Source organism: Saccopteryx leptura, chromosome X (genome assembly GCF_036850995.1).
Source record: "Saccopteryx leptura isolate mSacLep1 chromosome X, mSacLep1_pri_phased_curated, whole genome shotgun sequence".
Lineage (NCBI taxonomy): Eukaryota > Metazoa > Chordata > Mammalia > Chiroptera > Emballonuridae > Saccopteryx > Saccopteryx leptura.
In genome coordinates this window covers 55921523-55935460 of record NC_089516.1, presented here as the reverse complement: position 1 = coordinate 55935460, position 13938 = coordinate 55921523, and the positions used below count along the sequence as shown (strand labels likewise).

Genomic DNA, 13938 nt, shown 5'->3' with positions numbered 1-13938 from the left:
TAACCACTCTGAGATATAGGGCCTTTGCAAATGATATCAAGTTAATATAAGGTTATTAAGGTTAGCCTTAAACCAATACAGTTGGTATCCTTATAAGAATAAGGAAAGCTCGCATAGAGACACACAAAGAGAAGGCCTTCAGAACACAGAGACAGAGATAGGGTGATATATCTATAAACCAAGCAATGCCAAGGATTGCTGATAGTAACAGAAGCTAGGAAACAGGCATGGAATAGAGTCTTCCTCAGAGCATCCAGAAGGAATCAATCCTGCCAAGACTTGAATTTCATACATGCTGCTTGCAAAACTATAAGACAATAAATTTATTTTGTTTTAAGCCAGCTAGTTTGTGACAATTTGTTATAGCAGCCACAGAAAACTAGTGGTAGGAAAGAATAATTGACTGGGCTCTCAGGAATATTGGGGGGTTGAGGAGGGGACATTCATGGTATCAAAATCTTGCATCACATGTATTGGTGGCTTGGGAAAAATAATTTTGTATTTTGGACATAGCTTACTCATTTGCTTTTGAAAGGGAGGTATGTTAGGAAAAAAAAATACTGGATGTTGCTCAGAAGTTGTCACATGCTATTGCCAGAAAAAAAGATAGTCTCCTAAGAGATCTACAAGTTTATTATACCTTGTGGCTTAAGTGGTTATGTGCTTATCGTAGACTTGGAAGATCCCTGGTGGAGAGGTTAGAACCAAGATCTCTCAGGGTGTGTTCTTCCTTCTCTACTTTAGCACCCCTCATCTCATCCTTTATTTGTGACAGTTACACAGAGTTTAACTAGTATGTGTTCTAGTTGAAGATTTTTATATAGAAAGTAAAGAAAAAGCAAAAATATTAAAAGTCACTGCTGTTCATATGTGAGAACATTATTCAGCCATGAAAAGGAACAAAATCTTGGTACATGCTACAACATGGATGAGCTTCTAAAATATACTAAGGAAAAGAAACTAGGCACAAAAGATCATATATTGTACAATTGCATTTATGTAAACTGCCCCAAAGAGAGAAATTCAGAGACAAAAGCAGATTCATGGTTACCAGGGTCTGGTATGGGGAGTGACTGCTAATGCATTCAACATTTCCTTTTGGAATGATGAAAATATTTTGGAACTAAGTAAAGCTTATGGTGTCGCAGCATTATGAATTTACTAAATGCCACTGAATTGTGCCCTTAAAATGGCTAATTTTATGTTATGAAACTTTTCCTCAATAAATAAAGTCATTAGAGGCTTCAAACAATATGTTAGTACTGGTTTTCTGAACATTTGGAGATCAGTAATTCTATCTATGGTCCTGAGGAAGGCTGGAAGTCTCAACACCTTTAGCTAAAGAGCAAACAGCACAGAAGGCCCAAGTGAGTGGACAGGCACTCCCATTTGTTCAGTGCAATGAAAAGCAGGGTAGCCCAACCCTTCTGATAGCTGCCTTAGGCCACTCACATGGCGGTACTTTACATGCTCCCATCTGAGTTCTGGGTGGATCAACTACAAGCAATGAAAGTGTTAGGAAGCAAGGCCCACTGCATTTCCTCAATTGCTTGAATGGATCACTTTAAATGGTTGTGATTTTTAAAGAGCAGTTTCCTTCATAGCTTCTCTCTAGGCTGTGGCTTCCTGGAACCCCTCCAGAAAATTCCAGTGAAAATATACTGGACACTCCCATCAAGAAAGCACAAGCCTATCAGAATGATGAGCAAAGTGCATTGATGTATCCTCTGAAATGTCTAAAATTTCCCATTTTTCCATATACTGAGGCTCAGAGAGATATCACTAAAAATTGGAAACAGAAGTGCTGGGGCAGAGTGCATTGTTTCACTGCTTTGATGATGTATAATTGAGATAGAATAAACAGCACATATTTCAAGTACAGTTTGATCAGCTTTGACACGTGTACACCATCACCACAGTCAAGATAATGAATATACCCATCATCCTCTAAAGTTTCCTTTTACCCCTTTGTAGTCTCTCACTCTTGCTCCTCTTCACTGTCCCCAGGCAACCACTGATCTGTTTTCACCCAATCCTCAGTACTTCACATTTTCTAGGGTTTTGTATAAATAGAATCATAGAATAAGAATTCTTTTTTTTATTGTCTGGCTTCTTTCATTTGGCATAATTTACTGAAATTCAGTCATGTTATGTGTATCAATTGTTCTTTCCTTTTTATTGCTGGAAATTATTCTGTTCTATGGCTGGATTATGCCCCAGTTTATTTATCCATTCACTTATTAATTGGCATTTGGGTTGTTTCCAATTTTTGGTGAATATAAATACAGCTGTTGTCAACATAAGTAACAAGTGTTTGTATGGACATACTCTTTATTTTTTCTTAAATAAATATCTAGAAGTAGAATATTTGGGTCATAAGGTATATGTTTAGCTTTTTAAGAAATACCTAAACTGTTTTTATCTAGGTAGGGTATACAATGTTATATTCCATGCTGGTGTGATTTTTAAAAAATCCACCACTCTCTAGGGGCTTGGCAGAGGTTCATTGTTTTTCACACATGTTCTGCAGCAAATGAGACATTGGGCTGGATCCATAAATAACCTTTGTTTTATATTATGAAACAAGATTGGGAGGAGGGGCAAGTGATGAAGGGGAAACTGGATGTGGGGACAGAGGTTTGGAAATAAGAGAAAGTCAGCAGGAGTCAAGGTGATCCCTTTGAAAGGCTGAGGAAGGGAGGGAACAGCCAAATATTCAGAGCCTTTCTCTTGGCTGCTTACTAGAGAAATTGAAAACTCTCTGGAGTATGAATTAGCACAATTTTCTGGGCACCCCTTTCTAGGCCTTGTAACCCATTGCAGTGGGGCAGCGTGTACTTGGCCAACACCTTGGAATAAGCCAGAAAGAGAGGACAAATGTGATGTTACCTGTTTAGTGCTTGCTGTATTGTAAAGCCCTTCTTCTCTTTCCTGTTTCTCTCTTTAGAGGCTGATTGGAGAGAGGCGTGGTGGGAAGGGGGCTTGTGTGATACCATGCCTTCTCAGAGAAGTATCCTGCCAGACAGAGGCCTCTGTGCTCCTGTGGCTTTCAAGAGACTGCCATACCTGGAGGTAGGAGACTTCTGTTTTAAGGGTCAGCTCTTCCAGAACTGTCAGGCTGCTTCCCTCTGTAGGCATTAGTTTCCCCATATACCTGATGTGGATAAGACTACGTGATCCAAGGATGAGAAACTGAGCCCGGTACCAGGGCCTCATTCTAGTCCTTGAGTTGCAAAAGGGAGTTTGTTGCAGACATTTTATCAGACCTCTCTTTTCATCTCAGAAATTTATGCTAACTGCACTTAATGGAGTCTTTCCTGCCCTGGTGAAATACAGTCTTCTCAGCCCATCCTTGGATTTAAAGTGACAGAATGAGGAGGAAGAGAAAGGTCAATCCTCATAGGCAAGCATGTGTGCTGGATGCTTTTTTCCTCATGCAAAGAGCAGTGACAACAGCGTTTCCTCACCAGATGCTCTCTCTGGATCAGACATAGTCCTCAGGACTTCACACTTGGTGGCTCTTTTTTTTTTTTTTTTTAAATATCTATGAAAGAGAATTTTTTTTTGGTTGACTTAATTCGTTATGACCTTAATTCTGTGCGTCTTTTTTTAAATTTTATTTATTTATTCATTTTAGAGAGGAGAGGGAGAGACAGAGAGAGAGAGAGAAGGGGGGGAGGAGCTGGAAGCATCAACTCCCATATGTGCCTTGACCAAGCAAGCCCAGGGTTTTGAACCGGCAACCTCAGCATTTCCAGGTCGACACTTTATCCACTGCGCCACCACAGGTCAGGCTTGGTGGCTCTTTTTAACCCTTGCAGCACCTGATGGGTAGATTTTATTTTTATTTCCTCCATTTTACAAATGAAGATGCTTAGGCACAGAAAGAATAAAGCCCTTGTTCCCTCTCACATAGCTAGGGAGTGGTAGCACTGTTAAGAAGAAAAAGAATTTGTGCAAAAGCCTCCTTTCTCAGCAAGATGTAGTCCAAGAAGGCAAGTCAGAAAGAGAAGGTACGTTGCCCTGCGACCTCCATCATCCTGCAGAGTCTGGCTAAAAATGACCAAAACAAGTGATCCCCATACTGGATTGCACCAAATCCCAAACTTCAGCTTTACTTCCCTCATAACCCTGGGATTCTCTGAGTACCTATCGGATCCCTTGATGTTCAAGCCAAGAGACGGTGGGTCCCATATTCCCTGGAAAACCCACCTTGTTAGTATTTTTCCATCAAGTTAATAATATACTTGTTCTGGAATTTCTCTGTGGCAAATGTTGGCTCTTTGGGGCCCTAGAAAGAGAGACACAGACGGAGGAACAGAGGCACTCAGGAGTAATTCGGGCTTAGAAGGTAGGATAGAACTTCTTTTTCATAAAGCAGGACTTACAGAATAGCCTAGAACAGGAGTCAGAGGTCTGACTCGGCCTCTCGCCTCTCCTCCTTCAGTTGCCTTCTCCACTTCATTTTCATTTTCATTTTCATTTTCATTTTCATTTTCATTTCTGAAAGCTGCTTCTCAGCCATATCCCAAAAGGGTCTGTCTCATTGTCTCAAGCTGTCTCACAGAGGAAAATGTTGGAGTGCCCAGAAATGGTTACGGACCATGGGGACAGCCTGTCTAAATGGGCCCAGCCATCTCAAATAAACAAGCACACCTATGTCTGGAAACCAGAGATGGCGCTCTCAGGAGAACCTCTTTAACCAGTCATCAGAAGGCTCATTATACTCAGCCATGGGCAGGGGAGGATCCTTATAGTACTTGTGATGTGTGCTTTCTGACCTCACTGGGGCCTAGCTGGTTCTCAAACTTTCTGGAAGGGAAGAGGATCAGTACTGGGTGCTTGCGAAATGACTCTCGAAGGCCAGGATTCTTATGCCCTTGGCTTTCTGGTGAAACTTAAGGACCTTTCTAAAAACAAAACAAACCTTTTAAATGTACTGAATAAAATAATTGAGATCACAAAAGATACCAGTTAGATCAAAATGGTTATCAGATTCACAAAACAAATTTGTGATGTTTATTTAAGTGCTTCTTAACACATTAAATAAGATCTAGGTAGATCTCATAACTACTGCAGTTTCCAGGTAGTGATATTTAGAGATTCTGGCTATGACCATAATTTAAAATAAAAATATCTTCAATTTCTCTTTGTGACAAAGCCACATGTTCTATGAATGTTACTGTGGTTTGTTGCCAATATTAATAATTTAGGGAATGTTACATTTTACAGGTTAGTGGAAATAAAGATGTGATTTTTTTTTCTCCCATTTGATTTTACAGGCTCTCTGAAATTTATCGATGAACCCTAGGTTAAGAGTTCCCTGTAAAGGCAACACTGAAACTTATGTAATTCATTAGGATTTTTCCCCCTTGATTTCTCAGCTAAGTCTAACTGTTGACCTTGCAACCTTTTCTTATACTGTACTTTTCTTTATACTGACAAAGCAGAAACAGAACTTAGGTTCCAGTCTTAGCTCCCCTAGTTATGAGCTGTGCGACTCTGGGTGAGTTGCTGAACTTCTCTGAACATCAGTTTTCCTTTCTGTCAGATGGGGATAATAATAGTCTCTACCTCCTAGTTTTATTTTATTTTATTTTATTTTATTTTATTTTATTTTATTTTATTTTATTTTATTTTATTTTATTTTTTTCTGAAGCTGGAAATGGGGAGAGACAGTCAGACAGACTCCCGCATGCGCCCGACCGGGATCCACCCGGCACGCCCACCAGGGGTGATGCTCTGCCCACCAGGGGGCGATGCTCTGCCCCTCCGGGGCGTCGCTCTGCTGCGATCAGAGCCACTCTAGCGCCTGGGGCAGAGGCCAAGGAGCCATCCCCAGCGCCCGGGCCATCTTTGCTCCAATGGAGTCTTGGCTGCGGGTCTACCTCCTAGTTTTGAAGAGGAGTAAATGAGATAAAGCTTGTAAAAAACATCCTGGTATGATGTTAGCCCTTATTAAAGATTAGCTAATAATTATTATATGACATACACAGACAGGGGAAGGGGTAGTGCACCAGATCCAGAAAGCAAATTATTACATTTTCAGTAATTTTGTGAGCTGTGTAGACATCGTGTTGGTAGCTTAAAATCGCCAGAGTGAGAGTATTTACAACAGAGATCATCAGGTGCTGCAAGAGAGCTTCGAATCAGAGCTTCCCCTCCCCCGCCCTGGCCTTTGAGAGTTGCTTGTTAAACATTTACTAGCACAACACTGGGAGAGGGGAGTGGAGGGGTTGCTCTTACCACAATGTTGGTGGGAAAATCTGAAACATCATATGGGGTTCAGGGAAGAAAACAAAATGTTCCTGTAGTCTAAATTAATTTCATTTTCAGTCTATTGATTCTTCCATCTACACAGTTTTGTATCATGAAAAGAACAGGTTTTTCTTGATTAATGTTATCTGTTCTTGATAAATTCCATTTCAGCAATTTTGCAAAAGGATCTGTTTTCAATAGGGGGGGGGTCTGTTCTCTTTACCTACAGAGTACAATTTTTAAAAATTTTAAATCCAATGTTTCTAAGTACTGGTAACTTATTTCTATGTCAAGTTTTATCTCTAAGATTCCAGTACATTCTTCCAGGAGAGTATTGCAAAGGAACACGGCAGAAAAGTGAGTTTAGTGACTATGCAGCCCTGTTAACATTACTTGAGTTCAAATGTTGGCTTCAATGGTGTTTTCAGAAAGAACTCTTAAGTGGATGTTTATGTCTGCAAATGGAAACCTTGAGTAGCTAGACTTGCAGAACCCCTGTGGGGGAGTTGTCCTGGGTGATAGTTTACTCAAATACTGGTATTTGGTTACATGAGCTGTTTTCAAAAGCTTCTCTGCTAGCATTTGTGTATGCTGCCCTCCACCTGTTAAATTTGCTGACACATGATGGAGAAACGCAATCCAATGTGATGACTAGCAAAAGGATTTAAAACTATGGAGAAATAGAATGTGACAGAGAAGGGAGCTAGCTCCATTTTTCCTGGCAGGGATTGAACAACGTCTTCTGTAGGGATACTATGGGATGCTCCAAGAAATCAGGTGTGCTGCAAAACTTGAGGAGCTCCACGGAGAAGTTGAATGGCCTGCTGAGCTATCAGTCTGATACTTTAACCACCCAATGCAGTTTCTCTTGAATTGTTGTATGGCTTTTTATGAAATGTGGGTACAGTTTGGCACTTTCTTTGCTGGGTCATCAGCATTATTTATTTACTTTTTTTTATATTTTATTTATTCATTTTTATTAGAGAGAGAGAGAGGGAGAGATAGAGAGAGAACAGGGGGAGGAGCAGGAAGCATCAACTCCCATATGTGCCTTGACCAGGCAAGCCCAGGGTTTTGAACTGGCGACCTCAGCATTCCAGGTCGACGCTTTATCCACTGCGCCACCACAGGTCAGGCTCATCAGCATTATTGTGGATCATATACAAGTTCATGTCTCTGACTTTGCCTCTTGGTAACAGTCCCATTAGATTGGATAATACCAGTGGCTGGCTCTTGGCAGCAAGTAGACCTCACATTCTGAACTAGCTATTAATATTGTGAACAAACAAACATGTCAAGGAGTTTGGGATGGGGACCATGGCTGCCAAGATGAGATTTGGTTCCTGGAAGCAAAAGTGGCAAAATGAACAACCTAAAATGATGCAAAAACACTTAACTAGTATGAGATCATCTTTATTTCTGCTAGGGCATGGTCCATGCACTTCAAATAAAGTAGTGAGCTGAGCTGCCTCTCCACAGAATATTTTCTCTCAGACGCACACAAAACAGCATCCTCAATTCCTGTATTTATGCCAGTGGCAATTTTAAATCTTTCCTGTCAAAATGTACCGGTTTCCTAAAATGTCTTTTTTTAATGGAAATTTTTTTTATTATTATATAAATGTGCAACAGCCTTTTTTATTTTAAATTTTAAAAAGGTAATTTTTAAAAAGGTCCTATTTCACTCTGGCTGGTTGGCTCAGTGGATAAAGCATCAGCCCTGGTGTGCAGAAGTCCCCAGTTCAATCCCCAATCAGGGCACAAAGGAAAAGCAACCATCTGCTTCTCTTCCCCTCCCTCTACCCCTTCTCTCTCTCTTCCCCTCTTGCAGCCACTGGCTCTGTTGGTTCAAGCATTGGCCTTAGGTGCTAAAGATAGCTCAGTAGGTCTGACTGTCAGACTCAGGTGCTAAAAGTAGCTTGGTTGATTCTAGCATTGGCTCCAGTTAAGGGTTGCTGGATGGATCCTGATGAGGGCGCATGTAGGAGTCTCTCTATCTTCCTTCCTCTCACCTAAAAAAAGTGGTCCTATTCATAATAGTAAATAATAATAATAATAGTTACATAACTCTGATTAATCCTAACAAAAGATATATGAAATTAACACATGTATGTGAATTATAATCCAATAAAGCTTTTTATTTATTTTTTTTTTTTGGTATTTTTTATTTTTTTTTGTATTTTTTCTGAAGCTGGAAACGGGGAGAGACAGTCAGACAGAATCCCGCATGCACCCGACCGGGATCCACCCGGCACGCCCACCAGGGGCGACGCTCTGCCCACCAGGGGGCGATGCTCTGCCCCTCTGGGGCATCGTTCTTCCATGACCAGAGCCACTTTAGTGCCTGGGGCAGAGTCCAAGAAGCCATCCCCAGCACCCGGGCCATCTCTGCTCCAATGGAGCCTTGGCTGCGGGAGGGGAAGAGAGAGACAGAGAGGAAGGGGGGGGGTGAAGAAGCAAATGGGCGCTTCTCCTATGTGCCCTGGCTGGTAATCAAACCCGGTTCCCCCGCACACCAGGCCGACGCTCTACCGCTGAGCCAACCGGCCAGGGCCAGATAAAGCTTTTTAAAATTAAATTTTTGGGGTAACAGAGATTAATAATATCATATAAATTTCAACTATACAACTTTATAGAATAATATTTGTGTAATCTACTATATACTCACCACTTGAAGTGTAGTTGCCTTCTGTCACCATGTATTTAACTCCCTTACTCTCTTCTTTTTCCTCCCACCCTCCTTCCTCTCTGGTAATCATCATTCTGTGGTGCAGCAGCTATGAAAAACAGTATGAATGTTCCTCAAAAACTTAAAAATAGAGTTACATTGACCCAGCAATTCCTCTTTTGGTGTCTACCTGAAAAATTTGAAAACACTTATTCATAAAGATATATGTGCCCTTGTGTTCATTGCAGCATTATTTACAGTGGTGAAGACATGGGAACAACTCAAGTGTCCTTCAAAGAATGATTAGATATACAATGAATACTTAACCATAAAAAAATACTACCACTTTCAACAACATGGATGGATATTAAGAGTATTATGCTAAGTGAACGAACATACAAACTAAAATGTCCTTTTAAAATATGTTTCACAGATAGGAATGGGAAGGAGGGGAAATGAAAATTCTATAAAATAAGTCAGAGAAATTGACTCCTATAATTGACATAGAAATGGTATATAGATATTGCTGTCAGAAATTGAGCCTGATCTTGAACTTGATAGTAATGAGCTCAAGCCTAGGAACTGGGTGTGTTCCTTCTACTCTTGTCTTGTTAAAGTAGTGTGTGTGTGTATGTGTGTGTGTGTGTGTGTGTGTGTGTGTGCGCGCGCGCGCGCGCACACACTCTCACTCACTGGGCTCTGATGGGAAAGGAACTTCCTGGAGGGTGCAGGACAGGGGCATGCCTTACATTATTTATCATCCAGAGAGGACAATGAAGCCCAGAAAGTGGCAGGGTGAAGCAGTGCCTCTCAAATCCCAGTCCCCTGGCTTTGGGCCAGCTTTTCACTCTATCCCAGTAGAAGGACTGAAGACTGCTTAGGTCTCTTTTCTTCTCTGTCACTCAACTGTGTTAGTAATTTTCTAATGCTGGAACCTTTCCAGAGCCATATGATGTAAGGGGACGTGTTCCTGTACCTTCTTATTCACTTGTTGCTGATGGTCCTGCCAGGTGCCAGGCTCTCTTTTCTAGGGACTGGTATTTAGCATGGGGATCATATTCTAGTGGGGAGAAACTGGATAGAAAAATCAGTCAGTGTTGTTTTGTGCACCATGACAATGTTTCACTCCACCCAGAAGCTATTGACATGGTGACCAAATGCCCCTCTGCCAGGACCTGGATCTGGGACTAGAGGAAGACACTACCACTAAGTAACATTTGCTGGGACTTAGCATGTGTCAGCGACTGGTCTAAGCACATTACAGATACCCTGCCTTTGATCTTCATCACAACTGTATGGAGCAGATGCTATTATTATCATCTCTCTCTTATAGATCTGGAAACAGATGCCCAGATAAGTTGAGTAACTTCCACAAGGCTACACATCCAATCAGTAACAGAGGTAGTATTCAAACTCGTTGTGTGCCACAGTCCATGCTTTAACTGCTCAGCTCTTACACTGCTTCTTAGGATGGCACAGAATCTAAAGCCCAGACCCTACAAAATTCAAAGAAGGCTCAACAGCAAGGCAAGTATCCAGCCCTACTTCTTCCCTAATAAGGGGGGCCATTTTCACCCTGGAAGGAACTTTATATCTGCGTACTGCTAGTGCCTCATTTTCCTTCCTAGCCAAAGCACCCTCCTCTGGGATAGGAACCCCAGTCCTGTTTGCTTCACAGAATAATAATGAGGCTCAAAGAAGTCGACTCCGATCCCACCAGTGCCCCACACCCCCTACAATTTTATCAGTACTCCTTACTTCCTTTCTGAGTGATTAGCAAGGACACCAGGTTTTATGGAGAATGATAAATTGTCGTTTTGCTGGGGGAGCTGGTAGCCACCAATGTCTGTGCTTTGGAGCAACCTTGCCAGCTGCAAGGCCATTTCAGCCTTTGGCATACATGTATCTGCTATATTTGGCCTTCAACACAGCCAGAAGGACAAGCTCTAACCAAGGCCATTGTGGTGAGCAGAGAAGTGTATAAAATTGTACCAGAGGCTGCTTAGAAGCTGTCTGTCAATGTGTCTAGGATACTCTCATCACCTACCACAATGCTCAGATCTCAAGATTGCCATATAAACTTGCCCAACAAGACCCTTTTTCTGGCTCATTTCCTTATTTCCTGGGTCCCAGCAAGCAAGCGAATGGGAGCTGTTAGAGCCCCAGGAGCATAAACTATATACTTAAGGGAGAAGCAAGCAGGCTGCCAGTGAATTGAGTCCACCTTAACTGGCCTGTTTGCTTTCCAGATCACATTCTCTTTAGTCAGGTTCAGGGAATCAAGTGTAATAATTAAAACCATATTGTCTAGAAGTATATTAAAAAACAAGTATTTAAAAGTGCCCAAATGGTGTTACTATGGTGATCCCGATTTTCAAAGAAGGAAACAATCACTAGTTAGGAAGAAAAGCTGTCCTTGAATCAGCAAATGAACAACACTGGGAGACCAAATATATACTTTTAGCTGCAGGCAAAAATGTGGGGGCTCTTAGGCTCCAGACCTGACATCAGAACACATCAAAATACCCATTAGTACTAGAGGGAAAGCTTTCAGTTCTCCCCATGTTTTCCTCATTAACTGGACAGCAACATGTGGAGCTTTCCTTTACTCTCCTTACATTGTACCTTTCCTCAGCACTTCCCTCCCAGGCTTCCACTAACTCACCCGTCCACACAGATAGAGGGCCAGCCAATACTCACACAGATCTACCTCTCCAGGTCCATCCTCAGGAGTTTCCCTTCTTATATCCACCCAGGTGGACTGCCCCTATTGCCAACTCACTACCAGTCTGCAATTCTTTTCTGTTTCTCCGGCCAGTCCCTCTCCTGGTTCTGCTATACATCTTGTTGGCCATTCCAGCCCAACCCAGTGGACACCACATGAACTGATGGACTGTATGGAATTGTGACACCTCCCTGCACTAATTTGATTTCAGAGCTGGGTTTCATTCTCTCTCCCTCTCTCAAAAGTAGCCTAATGAGTTTGTTTTTGATGAAAATGAATACTATTAATTTTACTCCATTTGCAACTTCCCTTTAGCTAGCTGAGGTGTCATAAACCTGCCTTTGGAATTTTTGAGATGTTCGTTTGACGGTCCTTATATTTCTAGTTAATGTGTGTAATCAGAACACCTGTTCTGTCTATTGACGGGTCTTGGGGAATCATCTGAGATGTCTTTTTCTTTTCACTGACCCCTCAGTTGCCCCCACTTGACTTCTCTTGCACAGTATTTCTCAGATTCTTCCCTTCTGTATAAGCATAGTATGCTTCTTGTTTTGGAAATGCAGCAACTGATGCTCAGCCATCACTGGAAGGCTGTGAGCTGAGGGAAGTTCAGAATAAGCCCACCCTGTCCATTTAAGAGTTTGTACACAGCTTCCCCAATCCCATGTTACTCAGGAACACTGTTTTGAAGACAGAAGATTGAGTCAGAAACATGAAGAGACATGAGACAGGATAGATAGGAAGAAACCACATTCCACTAGCAAAAAACAAGCAGTTTAAGGCTCATAACACTAAGAGAAAAACTCCATACTTTCTGGAGAGACAAGAGCAACTGAAGGAAGCAGCTGAGATACATCAGTCAGGAATAAAATGCTGGGGAGTGTTCCCCTGAACGAGAGAAGAATGCAACGAGACATCATACCCCTGGATTAACTGGCTCTAGTGGAGAGATACTTCTCACAGAAAAAGGCTTTTTTTTTTTTTTTTAAAGAAAAGCCTCAGGCTTCTTTGTAGAAGAAAATGATCTTTAACCTGCTAGGGATGCTGATCTGCTACACTTAAAAACTGGGATGGATGAAAGGAATGTGAGAGGGTTGCCCAGTTGATGGCCAAGGTCAACAACAGACCAGGACACAGGGAAACGGCACTTGCTAACAAGACTGTGAACCTTTATTATGGACCCTTAAGGAATCATGCAGAACTGCAAAAAAGATGGGCACATACATACAAGTTTCCAGAATATAATTCCTTAAACTGCAGAGCTTATCTAGTTACAGTTTTTGATGTGTCTCCCTGAAAGTGAGTGAGTGAGTGAAAAAAGGAAGCCAGTAAAATTAGGTCTAAAACAGAAGGAGCAGAGACCCCTCAAAACTGCCACAGATTCATCAGGAACAGCTGTGTTGTGAGCACAGCTTCCTTTTCTGTTGGAAGAGCTCACTGGGTAGGTAGGTCAGAGAAAAGCAGGCAAGTGTTTTTAGACCTCAGCAAAGCATTTGGCAGCATCTGTTGTGAAATCTTCATTTATAGTCCAGTTATGTGATTGTGTTACCTATTAAAGGACTGGATCCAAAGGCTGTGGATAACAGATTAATGTCTCCCCATGGAATTCTAGAAGTAAGTCCCAGGGCTCCCTCCTGGCCTGCTTTATTTGTTCCCAATGATCTAGATGAGATGGAGCAATCACTCTTACCAAATTTGCCCCTGACAGTGTGCCAGAAGGTGAGAATTTTCAGCAGCATGGAATTAGGATCCAAAAGAGGTCTTAACAAACTTGAAATTTTTATGGGAAATATAATGGGGTAAATGTCAGGTCTTACATTTTGGTCCTGAACTCCATCTGCCCAAGTGTAAGATGGGTGAACTGTGCCTTGAGAAATAAACTAAAAATTTCTAGTTGACTGTGAGCTCAATATGATTCAGCAGTGGCCTAGGCCTGCCAGCAATATTACCATGGTTTCAGATTACAGTGACAGCAGTAGCCTGTTAAGCACGAAGGTGAAAGTTCTGCTGTAGCCACACTGCAGTCTGGTACTCAGTTGACATCAAGTGATACAGACAAGCAGAGGTGGCCAGGCTGGTGAGAGACAGAGTGATGAGGAAGCTCAAAATTACATTCTTGAAGACAGTGACCTCCTCAAGCTGGGACTTAAACCCAAGGTTCCTGATTCCAACCTCAGCTTTTTTTTTTTTTCTGAAGCTGGAAACGGGAAGAGACAGTCAGACAGACTCCCGCATGCGCCGGACCGGGAACAACCGGCACGCCCACCAGGGGCGCCGCTCTGCCCAC

At 42.0% G+C, this 13938-nt stretch overlaps 1 protein-coding gene across 1 annotated transcript in view; it reads left to right on the top strand.

Moving 5' to 3' along the window:
• The window catches only part of MAMLD1 (mastermind like domain containing 1), a 163563-nt gene that overhangs the window by 61774 nt on the left and 87851 nt on the right, over nt 1-13938 (top strand). Inside the window, 1 exon segment of the mRNA XM_066357030.1 lies at nt 2948-3072. The gene's annotated coding sequence lies outside the window, so the exon portion shown is untranslated.